Here is a 16,405-nt window from a genome sequence, read left to right on the forward strand (position 1 = left end):
AGGATGATCGGTTCATTATAGCTTCGGCGGCAGCAAACTAAGTCGGTCTGAGTCAACACAGGTGAGGCGGGAAATAAAGAGGTCCTCTCGGTCCACTCTTAACAAATAGCATCTTTCGATCTCGCTATAGGTCCCTAATATCACTAATACTAACTTTCGTTCTAAAAAGTGACTAACGGTCTAAACTATACATATCTTTCGATCTTAGCACAGTTTAGTCGATTCAATTGATGGTCTAACAACTTTCCCTATCTTTCGATCTATTGGGTCAGTCACGAAAGGGTATCTAACTGGTCGCATGCATTCGATTCGTTAAATATAACAATTAAAATCAATTAAAACGAAATAAAGCTTACGAGGTCAGTCGATCGACCGGGTTAGGTGGTCGACCGACCAACACGCGGGTTCAGGCCGTGTATAATCTAATGCCGCCTATGCTACAATTCGCCTACATCCTAGCACAAACTATTTAGCTACTCATGCTGAAAGTGATAACAACAATAATACTAGGGCGTAAAAGAATTGAATTCATAATTAAAGCGACAAGGCAAACAATTAACATGCAACAATAAAGATGGTTTCGGGAAGCTACTAGCAATTCTAATCTAATAACGAAATAGATGAATTGAAATAGGGCAGAGGAATACCGAGAATAGCAGAAGAATGATTAAGAACAAGAGCGGAAATTCCAATGCTTACGTTATTCCAAACCCTAATTCTTCCTAAAACCGTATGTAAACTTAATGTAAAACTTACTGAATAAAACTTAGGTGAAAACTTCGATTCAAAAACTTCCTTCAAACTGAATGTTTCTAGGTTACGTTATATAGCAATTAACGTAACTTCATATTTCCTAAACCTAGCATCATGGGCTTGCGCTTCCTCAGTCTTCTAATTCTAAATCGAAATAGCGAGTTGGTCGATCGATCGATAGGATCGGTCGATCGATCGGTCCTCGCAAACAGTAGCTTCTGGAACCCGATAGTTGGTCGATCGACTGAAGGAGGTGGTCGATCGACTGGATGAGCTGCTACTTGCCTCTTATAAACTCGTGGATTTGTCTTTTGGGTCTTGGATTGCGCACCAAGCTCGTTCCTTAAGTGATTCCTTTACTTCATTTGCAATGCAGGATACTCGGGGACGGATTTAGCTTGATTTTCCCGTTGAATTCTTCACATTTCTGCAATAATGTACAAAACACGGAAGTAGACGGAAATAGGGAGAAATGCAGCATAAACTACACGAATGAGCTCTGAAATGCGTGTAAAATGGGATGTAAAACATCATATAAAAGACACGCATCAATAGCCATTGAAGCTTTATTTGCTTGAAGGCATTGTTGCCTTTTTGAGAGTGCCTTTGCCTTGAGTGCCTTTGTTGACCCTTTTGTTCTTGCCATTGATGATTATACCAAGAAAAGATTGAAAATCTTCAATTTCCAATTATACCCAAATCGATTTTAAGATAAAAGTATTTGCCTTTGTATTTCAAAAATCGACTCAAAGGTTGAAGATTTGGTGCTTGGATTGATTATTGTTGGAAAAGGAGTGATTAATTGTTGTTGTAAGGAAGTTTGGATTTGATTTTGTTGAATTTGGTTGAGGAAATCTTGTTTTGGTGATGGAGAGGATGAGGGTTTTGGGGTTTATGGGTAGTGTTTTGAATGTATGAATGAATGAATGAATGTGGGAAGGGTATTTAAAAACACCCGAAATTTCGAATCTGGAGGGGGAAGACGAGCGGATTCCCTTCGGGACGCTCGGATTCTGCCTAATCTGGGTTCAGGAAATCTCGCCTAAAGACGGGCGTCTTTCAGTAAAGACGAGCGGATTCTTCAGTTCCAGGACGAGCGGATTCCCTTAAAGACGAGCGGATTCTGTTACAGGAACTTTTCTTATTCTGCACTGGCAAAAAGACGGGCGTCTTCTTGCAAAGACGAGCGGATTCTTTCAGACGAGCGTCTTCTCTGCTGGGACGCTCTGATTCTCTAACAGTCCCAAATTTTCAACTTTGCAGCTCATTTGGACGGACGGTTTCAGCCATAGACGCTCGGGTTCCCAAAAGACGAGCGGATTCCCCATAGGGACGCTCGGATTTCTCCTAGTCTACCCGGATTCAGATCCATCCGTGCACTTCCATATCCCGTGTAATTTTCATTCTTCAAATCCCGTGTTCTTCATTGTAGGGGCACTACTAAGGCATGAATAGCCTAGGCAATTGTTATCCCTACACTAAGCTAAAGCACTATACATCAATAAAATCATTAGTCTCTCCCTTACTTCTCTCAAAAATGATAAATATCTTGATCAAAGCATAAAAAATCCAAAAATGACAAAAATGCAATGTAAGAATTAAAATGCAAGTTAGGGAGTTAGAAATATTTACAAATGGTGGTTTGGAGAGGACTCCACCAAACTCTCATCCTTAGTGAGATGTCATGGGCGCATGTCCAAGGTGTTGTTGATGTTACACAACACCTTGAAGAAGTAGTCAAAAGCTTGTTCATTATCATGATAAAGATCCTCAATAGATATTTGCACTTGTTGTCCTTCATGTTGGTCTTGATCGATAGCATTACCAATGTAGGGATTGAAAATCCCTTCAAACTCATCGTCCCAAAGACCATAAACTTCATCTACTTGATCACTAAAGATCTCTTGAGTTGATAGAGACAACTCTCCCACTTTCTTGTCTTGGCCAATGAGGCCATCTTCTTCATTGCTTGACTTTGGTGAGCTTTTCAAGCTCTCTTTGTTACCATTTCCTTGCTCTTTTGATGAAGTATCATCGACTTTCTTCTTCCATTGGAATTCCGACTTCTTCCTATCATCCTTCCGGCTATAATGATCAACCATAAAACATGGTTCATGCAAACGGGGAGTTCTCATGGTCTTGTCAAGATTGAAAGTTATGCTCTCATCTCCCACTTCTAGAGTGAGCTCTCCATGCTTCACATCTATCACCGCACCCGCGGTGTGTAAGAAAGGTCTACCTAGAATGATTGGAATATTGGAGTCTTCTTCCATGTCAACAATGACAAAGTCCACCGGGATGAAAAATTTCCCAACTCTTACGGGAACATCTTCCCATATTCCTAATGGTGTCTTCGTCGATCTATCGGCCATTTGGAGTATGATATTGGTGCATTTAAGCTCTCCGATCCCTAACCTTTTACTCACCGAGTACGGCATAACACGCACACTAGCCCCTAGATCACATAAGGCTTTGTTGATCGTGGTGTCGCCAATGGTACACAGTATTGAGAAGCTTCCCGGATCTTTAAGTTTTGGAGGTGAACTCCCTTGAAGTATTACACTACTTACCTTAGTGAAGGCGATAGTCTCAAGTTTCCGGATCGACTTCTTCTTCGTAAGGATGTCTTTCATGTACTTTGCATTGGCCGGCACGTGATTGATTAAATCCGTGAAAGGAATTGAGACTTCCAAATTCTTTACAATTTCCATAAATTTTCCAAGTTGGTCATCAAATTTGGGCTTGGCTTGACGACTCAGAAAAGGAAGTCTAATCACAATGGGCTCCTTCTCCTTGGCCTTGTCTTCATTTTTCTTTGAAATTTCTTCTTTTGATTGTTCTTCATCCTTGGAGTCTTGCACAATTTCTTCTTTGTCACTAGCTTCCACAACTTCATCCTCAACTTGCTTCTCCGGTGCTTCATACCTTGTACCACTTTTCAAGTGAATGACACTAACCGTTTCATGTCTTGGGGGATTACATTGAGGTGGTAATTGCCCCTTTTGTCTTTGTGAGCTTGAAGATGCTAGTTGGTTAATTGGGTTTCCAACATCTTGGTGTGGGCTAGGATGTTGTTGATGGTGATTTCCTTTGCTTGACTATCCTTTAGCATTTGAGTGAAAAACTCTTGTTGATTCTTTTGCATTTGGTGGACCGCTTTTTGAACATCAAAACCTTGGTCATTTTGTTGATTGTATGGAGTTTGATTTTGGTAACCTTGGTTTTGGTTGTAAAAGGGTCTTTGGTTTCTCATGGGAGGTGGGGTGTATGTTGGTTGAGGGTTTTGAACATTTTGGCTTTTGTATGAGAGATTTGGGTGGAATTTGGTGTTTTCATTGTAATAGTTTGAATAAGGGGTACCACTCTTGTATGTTGAAAAGCATTTACTTGTTCATTTGTTCCCTAACATTCACTTTGGTCATGTCCCAAAGTTCCACAATTCTCACATATCCCACTTGGGATTGATGAAGATGCCGTCATGGCATTAACATGTTACTTTGGTGATTTTGAGGCTTCTTCAAGTCTAGCCATAGCTTTTTCGAACTTCAAATTGATGGTATCAATGTGAGCACTAAGTTGAGAACCCAATTGAGTAATAGAGTCCACTTCATGCTTTCCTCCTCTAGTAACCTTGCGAGGTCTACTATATTGTGAGTTATGGACCGCCATTTCCTCAATCTTGTTCCAAGTTTGATTGTCGTCAACTTCGGTGAACATTCCATTTGATCCCATGTTGAGAATGTTTCTTGAGTCTTCATAAAGACCGTTCCAAAATTGTTGTACCAAGAACCACTCTCTAAGTCCATGAAGAGGACATGAGCGACAAATTCCTTTGAATCGCTCCCAAGCTTCATACAAGGATTCTTCATCTCTTTGCTTAAAGCCCGTAATTTGAGCTCTTAGCATGTTAGTCTTTTCCGGTGGATAGAACTTTTTGTAGAAAGATAGAGCCAATTTCTTCCAAGAATCAATTCCGAGAGTAGCCTTATCAAGGCCTTTCAACCATTGTTTTGCGGTGCCAATGAGAGAAAAAGGAAATAAGACCCATCGAATTTGGTCTTGAGTTACACCGGTTTGAGAAATCGCATCACAATAATCGCAAAAAGTCTCCATGTGAGAGTGAGGGTCTTCACTAGGCATCCCCCCAAATTGGCTTCTTTCGACTAATTGGATAAATGCGGATTTGGCAATAAAATTTCCAGTTAAATGTTGTGGTGTGGGAGTACCATTGGGTAGGTTCTCTTCGGTTGGTACGGAATGTGATGAAAATTTAGGCATTGTGGATTGATTTTGTGTTGGATTTTGTGTTGGGTTCTCCTCACCTTCTCTTGCAAAAGGGTTGATGAACTCAATAGTGTTTGGTTGAATATCTACAACCTCACCAATACCTCTCAAATTTCTCCTAGCAAGTCTTCTATTGGTTGTCAAAGTCCTTTCAATTTCGTGATCAAAGGGTAACAAGTTACCTTGTGATCTTCTAGACATGCAAAATATCAAACAACTTGGAAATAATTAGAACAAACCTTGAGGAGTTTTACTTCCCCAAGGCAAAGAAAGACACAACTAATAACAATACAAGAAAATCTAAATCAAGTTAACACCGTCCCCGGCAACGGCGCCATTTTTGGTCGGACTCACTTGGAGGTTTAGTTTTCGGTACTTGTCGTTAGGAGCACCTAGACCAAAACACAATTTATAACTTCACAAACAACTCTACAATTAGTAAACAGGCAAGTAAAGGTCGGATCCCAAGGGACGAGAATTGAGATGAGATTTTCAATTGCAACTAGTGGTGTCTAAGGGTGTCACAATTTGGGGTTTGAAGTAGAAGATCACTAAACTAAATAGCAATAAAAGTAAACAAGCAAGATGATTAAAAAGGGGTGTAAACAATTGATAAAAGGCACTAGGGTGTCATGGGGTCATAGGGGATTCATGGGAATTGATCATAAAAACATATTCTCAAATTATAAGCAAGCAATTATTGTTGTGATGGATCGAGTTGGTTTATATCTTACAATCCTAGGAAAGTTTGGGTCCCGGAGCCGAATCGATTAGATTGTACAACACCTACAAGTCGGCTTAATCTTCCCTACTCAACTATATGCATGGTCTAATGAGACTCGAGTTGGTTTATGTCTTATAAGTCTCATTGAAAAGATAGGTGATGGGTAAAAAATGCAAGGATTCATAGGCTCGCATTTCATCAAACATAACATGTGCATAAGTTGTGATCACAACAAGCAAACAAATAAACTATGAAAACATATTAATTTAAGCATGAATCATCCCCCATGTTGGTTTCCCCTAATTACCCATTAACCCTAGCTAAGGAAACTACTCACTCATTATCATGTTGAACATGCTAGCAAGGTTGTCAATCATACCAACAAAGTGAAACATGATGAATAAATTTAGATAATTAACAATAATTAAAAAGGGATTAAGAGAATTATACCTACTAATGATTCCAATAATAAAGCAAAGAATAATAGAAGTACTTGATGATTGATTGGAAGGTTGTCAATCTCCCAATAATAACCTAAATAATCTTCAATTACCCAAAACAAAGGATGAACAAGAGAGAGATTAAGAAAATGAAACTTGATTTAAAACTTGATTAAATGTTGATTACAAGATTAAAGAGAGATATGATTGATATTAACTACACTAAAGATTGCTAAGAAGAACATGCTCTTCTAATTAGCCTAATGGGGTATTTATAGTGGGGATTAGTTACATAAATTAGGGTTTACTAAGGGCTTAAATGACGATTAAGTCCTTGAGGAATCGCCGGTCTCAAGGGAGACCCCGGTCTCCTTTTCGCCGGTCTTAGAAAAATATGCGCATCCTCCCTTGAAGCTTGTAGAAGACAAAATGGCTGACAGACAATCCGAGCGTCCAGGGCACGGGACGGGCGGATTGTGGTGATTCTGGACGGGCGTCCAGCTGGGGAAGACGGGCGGATTCTGGGTGTTTTGGACTGGCGTCCACTGGGGGAAGACGCTCGGATTGCCCCTCTTGGAAGGGCGTTTTGTGGACAATCCGCTCGGATTGTCTTACAGCTACTTTACTTCTTCTTTTCTTCCTTTTTCTTCATAAAATCCTTGAGGATTTCCTCGGGGATGCAAGGATCATTTCTCATCATTGCCCATCTACTATAGTATGTACAAAGGCCTTCTAATCTTGTCTTCTCTTTGATGTTTGGTCAATGAATTCAATCAATTTAGCTTCATTTTGCCATGAAAATGCAAGGTTTGCACTCCTTTCCTACCAAGGAAACAAAACCTCAAAGAATATGCAAAACAAAGGACTAAAGACAATAAATGACCCAAATATGCACTAAAAAGCATGGGAACAAGGCTAATTCGGGGACTAAATATGCTCTAATTATGGTCACATCGGTATTTTTCCAGAATGTTCATGAGTTTAAATTTCAAATTTTGAAATTATTTTAAATTTTTATAATTTAATTTGAAGTTTATAGCATAATTTTATATTTTTGGGTCCATTTATGAACAATATTAAGAAATCAAGTTTAATTATTGTCAAAATGTTAGTGGAGACTAAGTTTTGAGTCCTACGATGGTTAGGGTAATAAACTTGTACATAAATATGAATTTATGTAATTATTGTGATTTTAACAAGTTATAATCACGCAAATCCATAAAAACCGATAAATATACGATATTGGCTCTTAAAAGGCGATTTAGCATAAAATTAAGCATGTTCATACATTTTATAATGCTGCATTTTATTTATGATTGTCATATTTTAATTTTATGTAATTTTTGAATTATGTAATTTTACTTAGTATGGCCTTAGTTTTAATTGGTATTACCCGAAATGTATGGGAGTATCGATTTGGTTGTAATTATTGTGATCTCGTATCACCGTTTTGTAACATAATAGATTTATTTTTATTTTTATTACAAATGTATAATAGGAAATTATGTAATTCGTTTTGTAATTTAATTATTCCGGAGTTCCTTGAAGATGGTGCCATTCGAGAAGGCGGTCCATCAAAGAAAGTGTTACCTCGAGATGCGTGCCAAGACCGAAGTTCAAGGGACCAAAGGAGTTGGTTTCCGAATTTGTAATAGTTTATTAGATTTACTTTTTTAGGAAGGCCATACTAGGATTTTATTTTTATGCTCTGCATTTTATTTATATGTTGCAAGCATCGCTAAATCGCCAGAACTAAACATGCATTTTAAATCGAGTTTATCGACCGTGTTAGTTACAATTATCATAGTTCACCGCTTTAGTTTACTTAAAACGTGATAGATAATAAATTGACATGACCTCTCGCTAAATAAATAATTGAGAGTTAGCCTTACCAAAAATTAGAAACCATGAAAACCTATTTCATGAGGGAGTGCGCTCGGCCAAACCGGGGTACAAACCTTGTTACGTAGGGGAAGTGGGTGATAAATGTCTATCCACTGAATTCATGTTGATAAGGGTTGTATCGCCAAAGCGTGCCCAAGTTGATGTGGATTTGGATCATGGACACATTTATTCGAAATTTGGGCTGAACTCAACAAAAGTATTCTCGACCATAGCCGGATGTGTTTTGGGCTAAAGATAAATATTAATGTAATTTTATCGACCACGAGTTCTAAAAGTAGAATCGATTAAAGGGTTAATCCACCGAGTTATATTGATGAGGGTTGTATCGCCAAACCGTGCCCAAGTTAATATGAATTTGGGTCTTGGAATCATTTATCAAGTTGGGTAGAGGTCACTAGATAAATGCAATAAAACTTGTTTAAATTAAAATTTACAAATATTATTATTATTTTGAAAAACGACAAGTGTTTTATTTCTTCTATTTTTGTTTTGTAGACCACTTTTATTTCTCATAACAAATGGCCACACCAAACACCAACGCCACCACTCTCACTAATGTTTCATGGCTCCGATCCTTCATGGATCGTTGTAAACTTGAAAAGAATGGGTCAAATTTCTCCGATTGGGATGCCCAACTCAAATTAGCCGCTCAAGGTGACGACAAGCTTTGTTACCTCATTGAGGCCTCTCCACCCGAACCTAATGCTAGGTCGAGGGGTCCCCACTAGGGAAGCATATGAGGCTTACCACAAAGAGTCCGCCGCTATGAAAAATGTGTTGATTTTTGCTATAGAGGCGGATCTCCAAAGGAGAGCCTTTAAAATGGGCACCACTTATGAAATCTATTCCAAACTTGTGACAATGTTCTCACAAGCACCGAGGATCGTCCAATATGAGACGGCCTCGGCATTCTTTGATCTCGATTTCAAGGAGGGCGAAAAGGTTAGCCCTCTCGTGCTCAAATTGTTGGAGCTAGTCGAGACATTGAAAATTCAAAAGATTGAAATCCCCAAGGAGCTCATTGTTGATAGGATTCTTCACTCCTTATCCAAAGTCAAAGCATATGTACAATTCCGGGTGAATTTCAACATGCAAGACAAGGACGCGTCTCTTGAAGAGTTGCACAAGTTACTTGTGCAAGCCGAAAGAGACATGGGGCTAAATGTTAACCCACCTAAGGATGTGCTTAATATAAGCACTAAGAGCAAGGGGAAGTTCAAGAAGAATGAGAAAAAGAGTAAGAGGCAAGCTCCCATGAACACCAAGGCTAGGACTTTTGAAGCTAGCACTTCCAAAACCAAGAAGGGTCCTCTTGATAAATGCCATTATTGTAATGGTGTTGGACATTGGAAGAGGAATTGTTCCAAGTATCTTGGTGACATCAAAGCTGGAAAGATCACTCCAGTAGGTAAATGACTATCCTTTCTTTTATGTTTCTAATTCAACTATGGTATTTTGATACAAAGTTGTGATGATGTATCCCCTTTTTATTGTAAATAGGGCCTCCTCCAAGCAAAGACAAGGGAAAAGAGAAGCAAGCTTAAGATATCATGAAGGAGCTAGGAGTAGCTACCAATGAAGCTTAGCTTTTATTATTGTCTTTATTTTAATGTTATGAATTTTAGAACTATTTAGATTTCCGTGTTCGATATGGAAATGGTTGATCCTTTTAAACAATGGTTGTATTTTGGATTTTGGTGGCTTGGCTTGCAACCCAAGTCACCTCTTTTATCGTATTTGTTTGTTCTAAAAATTCATCTTTACATGCTTGCACATAGAAACATATGATCATCTACATAAAGTGATCCAATAGACAACATAATGATAGGATTCATTATATGTCCACAAGCTTGAGGCTTGTGTATGATCAATTATAAATTGATGTTGAGTTGATGAACTCTCCTAAATGAATGTCAATTACCAAGTACACTCATCAAATCTAAAATTTATTAGTCAATCTATGGGATAATCCTCTTTCTACTTCAAAATCATTATTTGTGTCTCATAAGCTATCTTTGAATATCTAGTGTATTTATTCTAAAGATAGAGTGGGAGAAAAATGAAGACACAAAGAATACAATGAATAATTTGTATGCTTGAGTAAATGAGATCTACGAAAGAAAGAATGATTTGTATACCAAAATAGATAGTATACATGAATAGATGAGATCTATGGTCTCGAATAGATGAGATCTACATGACAAAAGAGACCAAGTGAAGTAATCAAAAGAATATGTTCTTAAGATAACTACACGGTGAGACCAAAAGAAAGTTTTTGAAAGAAAATGACTAAAGAAAAGTCTCAACAAGAGATTTTGCCAGTTTATGACCTACATGTGAATAAGAGTTTCAATATTGATATTTACTTAAGAGCCTAAATGAAACAAAGTTGCATCCTTGAATATAAATGAGATTTATGATTAAAAGTTGCAAAGAAAGATATGCCGATGTCTACAAGAGCTAAGTTAATTGTTAACCACGCTAGTGTCATTACTTAACCTCATTATGAAAATGAAATGGTTAAACCTCCTTCCGAAAAGGGTATTTTGAGAAGGACGTGTATTAAATGGGATTTCACTTTTAAATAATGACATTGCTACGCATCATTATAAAAATGAATGAGTTAGAGATTAAAATCTATTTCCATAAGTTTAAAATTGAAACCTTTTCAAAATAGGTATTTTGAAAAGATATGTTGGGAACATATATGGTTTTATCTTAACAACATGGCAAAGCAAAATGTATTTCAATTCTTGAAATGTTTCGATTGAGTAGTCAAATCCGAAACATGTGGAATTGAGTGGGAGTTTGAAATTATCATGTGAAGACATGAAATTTAGTGGGAACTATCATCTTGTAAAATTTATAACTCATTACTCATTGAGAATGACGAGCTAGTACTATCTTTCACAAAGAAGTATTTGAGTTTTCAATTCTGGATGAAAATGGACTAAGATGAATCCAATCACATCATGGGATGTTGGATTGGCATTGAGATATGCACATCAAATCAACCAGAAACGTAGGTTATTCATATCGATAAAAATGGAATTATCATAAGCAGTCATGGTCATTCATTGAACCTAAGAATGGTTGATCACATGATTAAAGAATACTAATGTTTCCGCCATTAGAATAATCATGCACATGTCCTATAATGAATCATATGCTTAAGAGCATGATGAATCGTTGGTAAGCCATATAAGAATCGTCATGAATTCTCGAGGAGCACTAATGAGCTATTCTATTGTTTGATAGAACACTCTGTTATGTGACAAGAAGTTGCACATATTGAAGTTTCGAAAACGCGTAAGGATTTATGAAAAACCTAAGCTATTTAAGCTAAAAGGAGAAATAAGAAGTTTGAAAAGATACTTGGTTATGGTAAGAAGTTACTCAAAACTAGTATTTTCAAATTTGCTAGGACTTATGAGAAGTGCTAAGCTAATCATCTTGACAATTGTTGCAAGATCCTACAAAACATATACCTGGTACATTATTAGTTGGAAGAACACTTGACTAGTGCAAGTTATGTTGTCCACCATAATTCGTTTGTTATGTGAAGAAGGTTCTCTCAAAATAAAGAACCTAAACCTAGTCAGGGTAACTAGATATGTACTTGGTAAGATTCATGCTATGTAAGACAAACATGAAAATAAAGAAAAATGCAATTCAAGAGTTTGAACACATGGACACATGGTGTGTTAAACTCATGTTGCAAATGACTAGTGTTTACACACTTACAATATACATCGCAAGGTGGTAATATGGTATTGACTACCATACCCTAATGTGATGTCTACATTTGTCGTTTGAGTTATTATTAACTCACCTCATACTTTGTTACATCCAAACGGGTTGTAGAGACAATTGAACCCCGTTAAAGTGAACACGGATTAGCATTGTATTCGCCCATAGTCACTTACATGAGGTGACGTCTCGAAGTGACTAGAGTATGATGCGATTTATGGCAAGTTCAAGTGCCATGGATTCATGTGAGATGACTAGTCGATCACATAGGCAGATTGTTAGGAACACTTTATCGGGCTAATGACCGCTTATAGAGTTCTGGTAAATTTATATAGCCTGGTCGTGGCGAGAGCTACTATAGTATTCTAATGAGTCAATTCTTTGACTAAAGACTATTCGCCTAATGTGGCACAGGTTCAGATTAACTTTGATTTATGTTACTACGACCTTCGTAATTGGGGTCAAATGGGCATATTTTGGGTTATGATGGCTGTGGCTAATCGAAGGGAATAGTGCGATAGGAATTGTCCACCCCTTGTCAGGGTTAAAACAATATCTCAGGGCCACTCGAGGAGTAATGAACTGGAAATGCGTGGCCACGCTCGGAAGGTATCTATGGTAGATAATTCCGGTCAATCAGTTATTCTCCAGATCGTGGAAACCACTCTCGATATGATCACTTACAAGTACGACCTGAAAGACACCTTGCATTGAGTGGGAGATAAGAATAGGACAAGAGAATTGGTGACGCACACTTGTCGAGGACAGGTGGGAGATTGTTGGATTATGTGTCCTCCGACAATAATGCGATCACAACTGTCGATCATAATGATCACATGTTTAAATCTCATTTTTCAGAATACATGTGGGATGTAATATTTTACAGTCAACTGGTCCACACATATCGGTAATGATTGGCTGACTAGAGTTTGACATTCTTTGTCATGCGACGGTGGTGATCGATTGATCCCCTTAGGTCATACCTATAGGGAAATACTCTTAATTGATTATTTAATTAATCGTATGCCGATACGAGTTAATTAAATTGCTTAAAATTGACGGATGATTTTGTGAGTAAAGTTAACGTGTCTTATTGTAATTCGATTAAATTAGATACGGTCTAAGTAATCAAATTGTTTTATTACTTAGATAAAATTATTGTTTACGAAACAATTGAAATTGAATGAATAATTTATTATAAATACAAGACGTTGTAATTTATAATTTGATAAACCATTTTGGAACATGTAATTAAGAATTACTAGTTAATTTTGTATATGACATATTTTATTAATATGTTGATTTTTAATATGTTAAAAATACATTATAGTGTAACATGTCATGTGACATGTGACACATGACAAAATTGACAAAAGACAAAATAAAATGGACCTCCCATTTTATATGTGTGCCGAAAAATTGGAGGGGGTATTAGTGTTTATATTGTGTTGTTTATTTTAAATGAGAAAACACAATGATTACACTAGCTAATAGCCATGCGACCCTATAACTTTTGAGAAGAGCATCTCTTGCATTCATTGGCCTCAAATACTCCCCCCCTCCAACCGGTTTTGCATGAGTAAAGCCAAGGGGTTTTTCATCTGTAATTATTCACTACCTTACCTAATATTTTCTAGTGTTAGAAAATTATTTTTCCTTCTCTACAATTTGTGAAAATTAGAGAAAGAAACCTCACAATATTACTCCCCTTGTCCGAAATTTTCAAGGGCCAAAGTAAATCAATTTTTGTGTCATTTTTAAGTAAGATTAATATTATTACTAGTTCATAATAATATTGGTTATTAAGGGTATTCCTTGGGTATATGCTTTTGGGAGAGGTTCTAATTTGAACCTTGTTCATCCATTGTTGGAAAGCTCAAGAACTAACAAGAAGGAGATCTTGTTGATGCCCAAAAATCCGAAACACAAATGTAAGAAGTGACGATTTCTTCTGTACTTTGTTTTATGTTTGCATGCATAAGATCTTGTATTTAATTTATGTCTAAATAAATTAATTCATATATGAATGTGTAAACCTTTGAGATTAATGAATCTAACAGGTAGGAGATGATCGCATAAGGTTTTGGTATCGTTTTATGTCGGTTTTGGTACAGTTAGTGGTTGTCTTGAGTTGGTATGAGTGATGGTTGAGTTTTGTTTTTGAGTTTTTGTTGCGTTGTTCTGTCGTAGTTGAGTTAGTAAGTTTTGTTTTTGTGTATGGGTTTCAACTTCGGGGACGAAGTTCATTTTTAAGGAGGGAGGACTGTAATACTACGGTTTTATGTGCTGTTAGGTACTCTATCGAGTAAGGCTTACTTTGTCGAGTAAGTGTATGTTGGCATTCTGGACAGTGTTTTGTCTGATGGGTACTCAATTGAGTAGGGGCAACTCGATCGAGTAGGGACAACTCGATCGAGTAGGGGCCACTCGATCGAGTAACTCACTCGATCGAGTGCCTCGGGTTTTACTGGTTTTTGGCCGGGTTTGATAGGAACGCGAGAATGATATAAAAACACTTTTTGTCAGCTTCTTTTTACTTTTTACCCTATTCTAAATATTTCACACAAGAAACCAAAGTTACGTAGCTCTTCTCTCTCACATTGCTATCAAATCCAAAAGCTTCAGTCTTCGGAATCTAGAGTTCTTTACGCCGTTGGGACTGTCGCATTGGGGGTAAGATCTTAGTACAGTTTTTATATTGTTTCGTTGATTATGGTTTAAACCCTAATTGGGTAATTTGGGGGTTTTGGGTTATTGTTGGCATTAGTTGGTGATTGTATGATTGTATGATTGATAAGAGGTGATTTTGTAGAGGAACGTTTCTGATTGGTTTTAAATCAATCTTATATCCTACTTTTCATTATGTTGTTTCGAACTTCTTCTTTAGCCCTCAAGGCTTTGCTCAAAGGCTTAATTCGAGTCTTGTGTTTGTATCAAACTTTGAATGGAAGGCTTTATTTAGGTATCTCTACCCGCCCTCACTCTTATTTTCAAGAATGATTTTATCCAAATATCGGTTTTCAAGTCTTGTTTATGAGCTATCCTTTGATTTGCGTTTAGTTACGTTCTCTTTTCAAGATGTGTTGTTATCTGCTGATTTCTACTTCGTCATCTTCTGTGTTTAACCTGTTTCATGGTCACTTGATTTCTTCAATGTTGGGAAGTTAGTTTTAACTTGTCTCTTTCGTCGGCTGAGGTTAGAGGCTGTCAGCTCCGTTGTTTGGGGTGATGTCTTTTAATTGGGTCCCTTTCCATGGTCGAGTGTTAGGCGAAGGTGGTGCGTTTGGGTCGGTTTGTGGTGGATGGGTTGGTTGTAGTAGTCTTCCGTTTCTCCTCCTTCGTTTCTTCTTTATGTTTTCTTTTTCCTCTTTTTCCTTCTCCCTTAAGTTTTCTACTCTTCTTACTCTTTAAGTTTTCAAGTTTCAATTTACTCGTTTTTAGGTTATGGCATATCCATTAATTTTAGCTGGTCTTCGAGACATATTTTTTGGGTATGATTGTCCCGAGATGGATGAACTTCTTGATCAAGTCGTCTTGGAATGTGGGGCGCCTTCGTTTTAAAGCGTCGGCATCCTTAAGGATAAGGGGAACACGTTCTTTAAAATGGGTGTTCTGCCTCGAACGTACTTTCATTATAAAATTTCTCTTAAATTTATGTTGCTTATGGGTACCCCTGCCAGTTATGACGAACCTTCTGCAACGTCTCTTGCCCTCTTCATCTTTTTGAATTTGCCAGCTTGTGATCTGAAGACCCCCGATTATGAACAACTTTGCTGGTATTGTAATTTGATTTTGTATGTCGATCCTTCTAACGTTAAAGCTCTCTATAGAAGGGGGTTAGCTTTTAAACATTTGAATCTTCTTCCGAAAGCCATTGCTGATTTTGAATGTGCTCTCAAATTTAATCCACATAACAAGGATATTTTCCGAGAGCTATAAGTGGTGGTTGACCGTTTCACTATCAACTCAAATGGGAAACGAGAATGTTCTACATTCGACCCTTTTGGTAAAGTAAGGAAGGGGAAGAAGCCCATGTTGTCCCCGGCTACGACCGATGTTTGTCTTCCTCGTAGTTCAGCCGATGTGCCTATGGTTTCTGAGAGTAGCAGTGCTCCGTGCGAGGCCATGAATGATTCAGGTGTCTATAATTCATCCTCCTTACATAGCTCAAAACCATCTCACTTTCACTTCACCAGCAAGAAGAGACCTCACAATAGACTAAATCTATCATCTCAAGATTATGCACACTTATTACATGGCAAAATTTTGGGATTCAACCACCCAAGGTCCATGTCTTTCTTGAGGGTCCGTACCCTCACCTTTAAAACTATCCAGACGGGAACTCCCCATGAAGAAATTACAGGGACGGCAAAAGTTTCCACCGCTTCTCCTTTGCCGGAGAATCTTTGTAAGCCAATTAATGACAAGCTTTCTGAAAGTGTTGAGGTGGTTCAAGAGGAGGTCGTCATGCAGGTAGATATGGAGTCCCATGACGATAACGTGGTTCAAGAAGAAGCTGTTTTACAAATTACTAAAAAGAAGAAGTTCT

At 37.6% G+C, this 16,405-nt stretch overlaps 1 non-coding gene across 1 annotated transcript; it reads left to right on the plus strand.

Annotated features, from left to right (window-relative positions):
• Positions 1-4,552: 4,552 nt before the first annotated feature.
• LOC141626094 (small nucleolar RNA R71) lies at positions 4,553-4,659 on the plus strand. The gene has a single exon (XR_012535820.1). It is a non-coding gene; the product is annotated as a small nucleolar RNA R71 (small nucleolar RNA).
• The last annotated feature ends 11,746 nt before the right edge of the window (positions 4,660-16,405 follow it).

Source organism: Silene latifolia, chromosome X (assembly GCF_048544455.1).
Source record: "Silene latifolia isolate original U9 population chromosome X, ASM4854445v1, whole genome shotgun sequence".
In the NCBI taxonomy this organism is placed as follows: Eukaryota; Viridiplantae; Streptophyta; class Magnoliopsida; order Caryophyllales; family Caryophyllaceae; genus Silene; species Silene latifolia.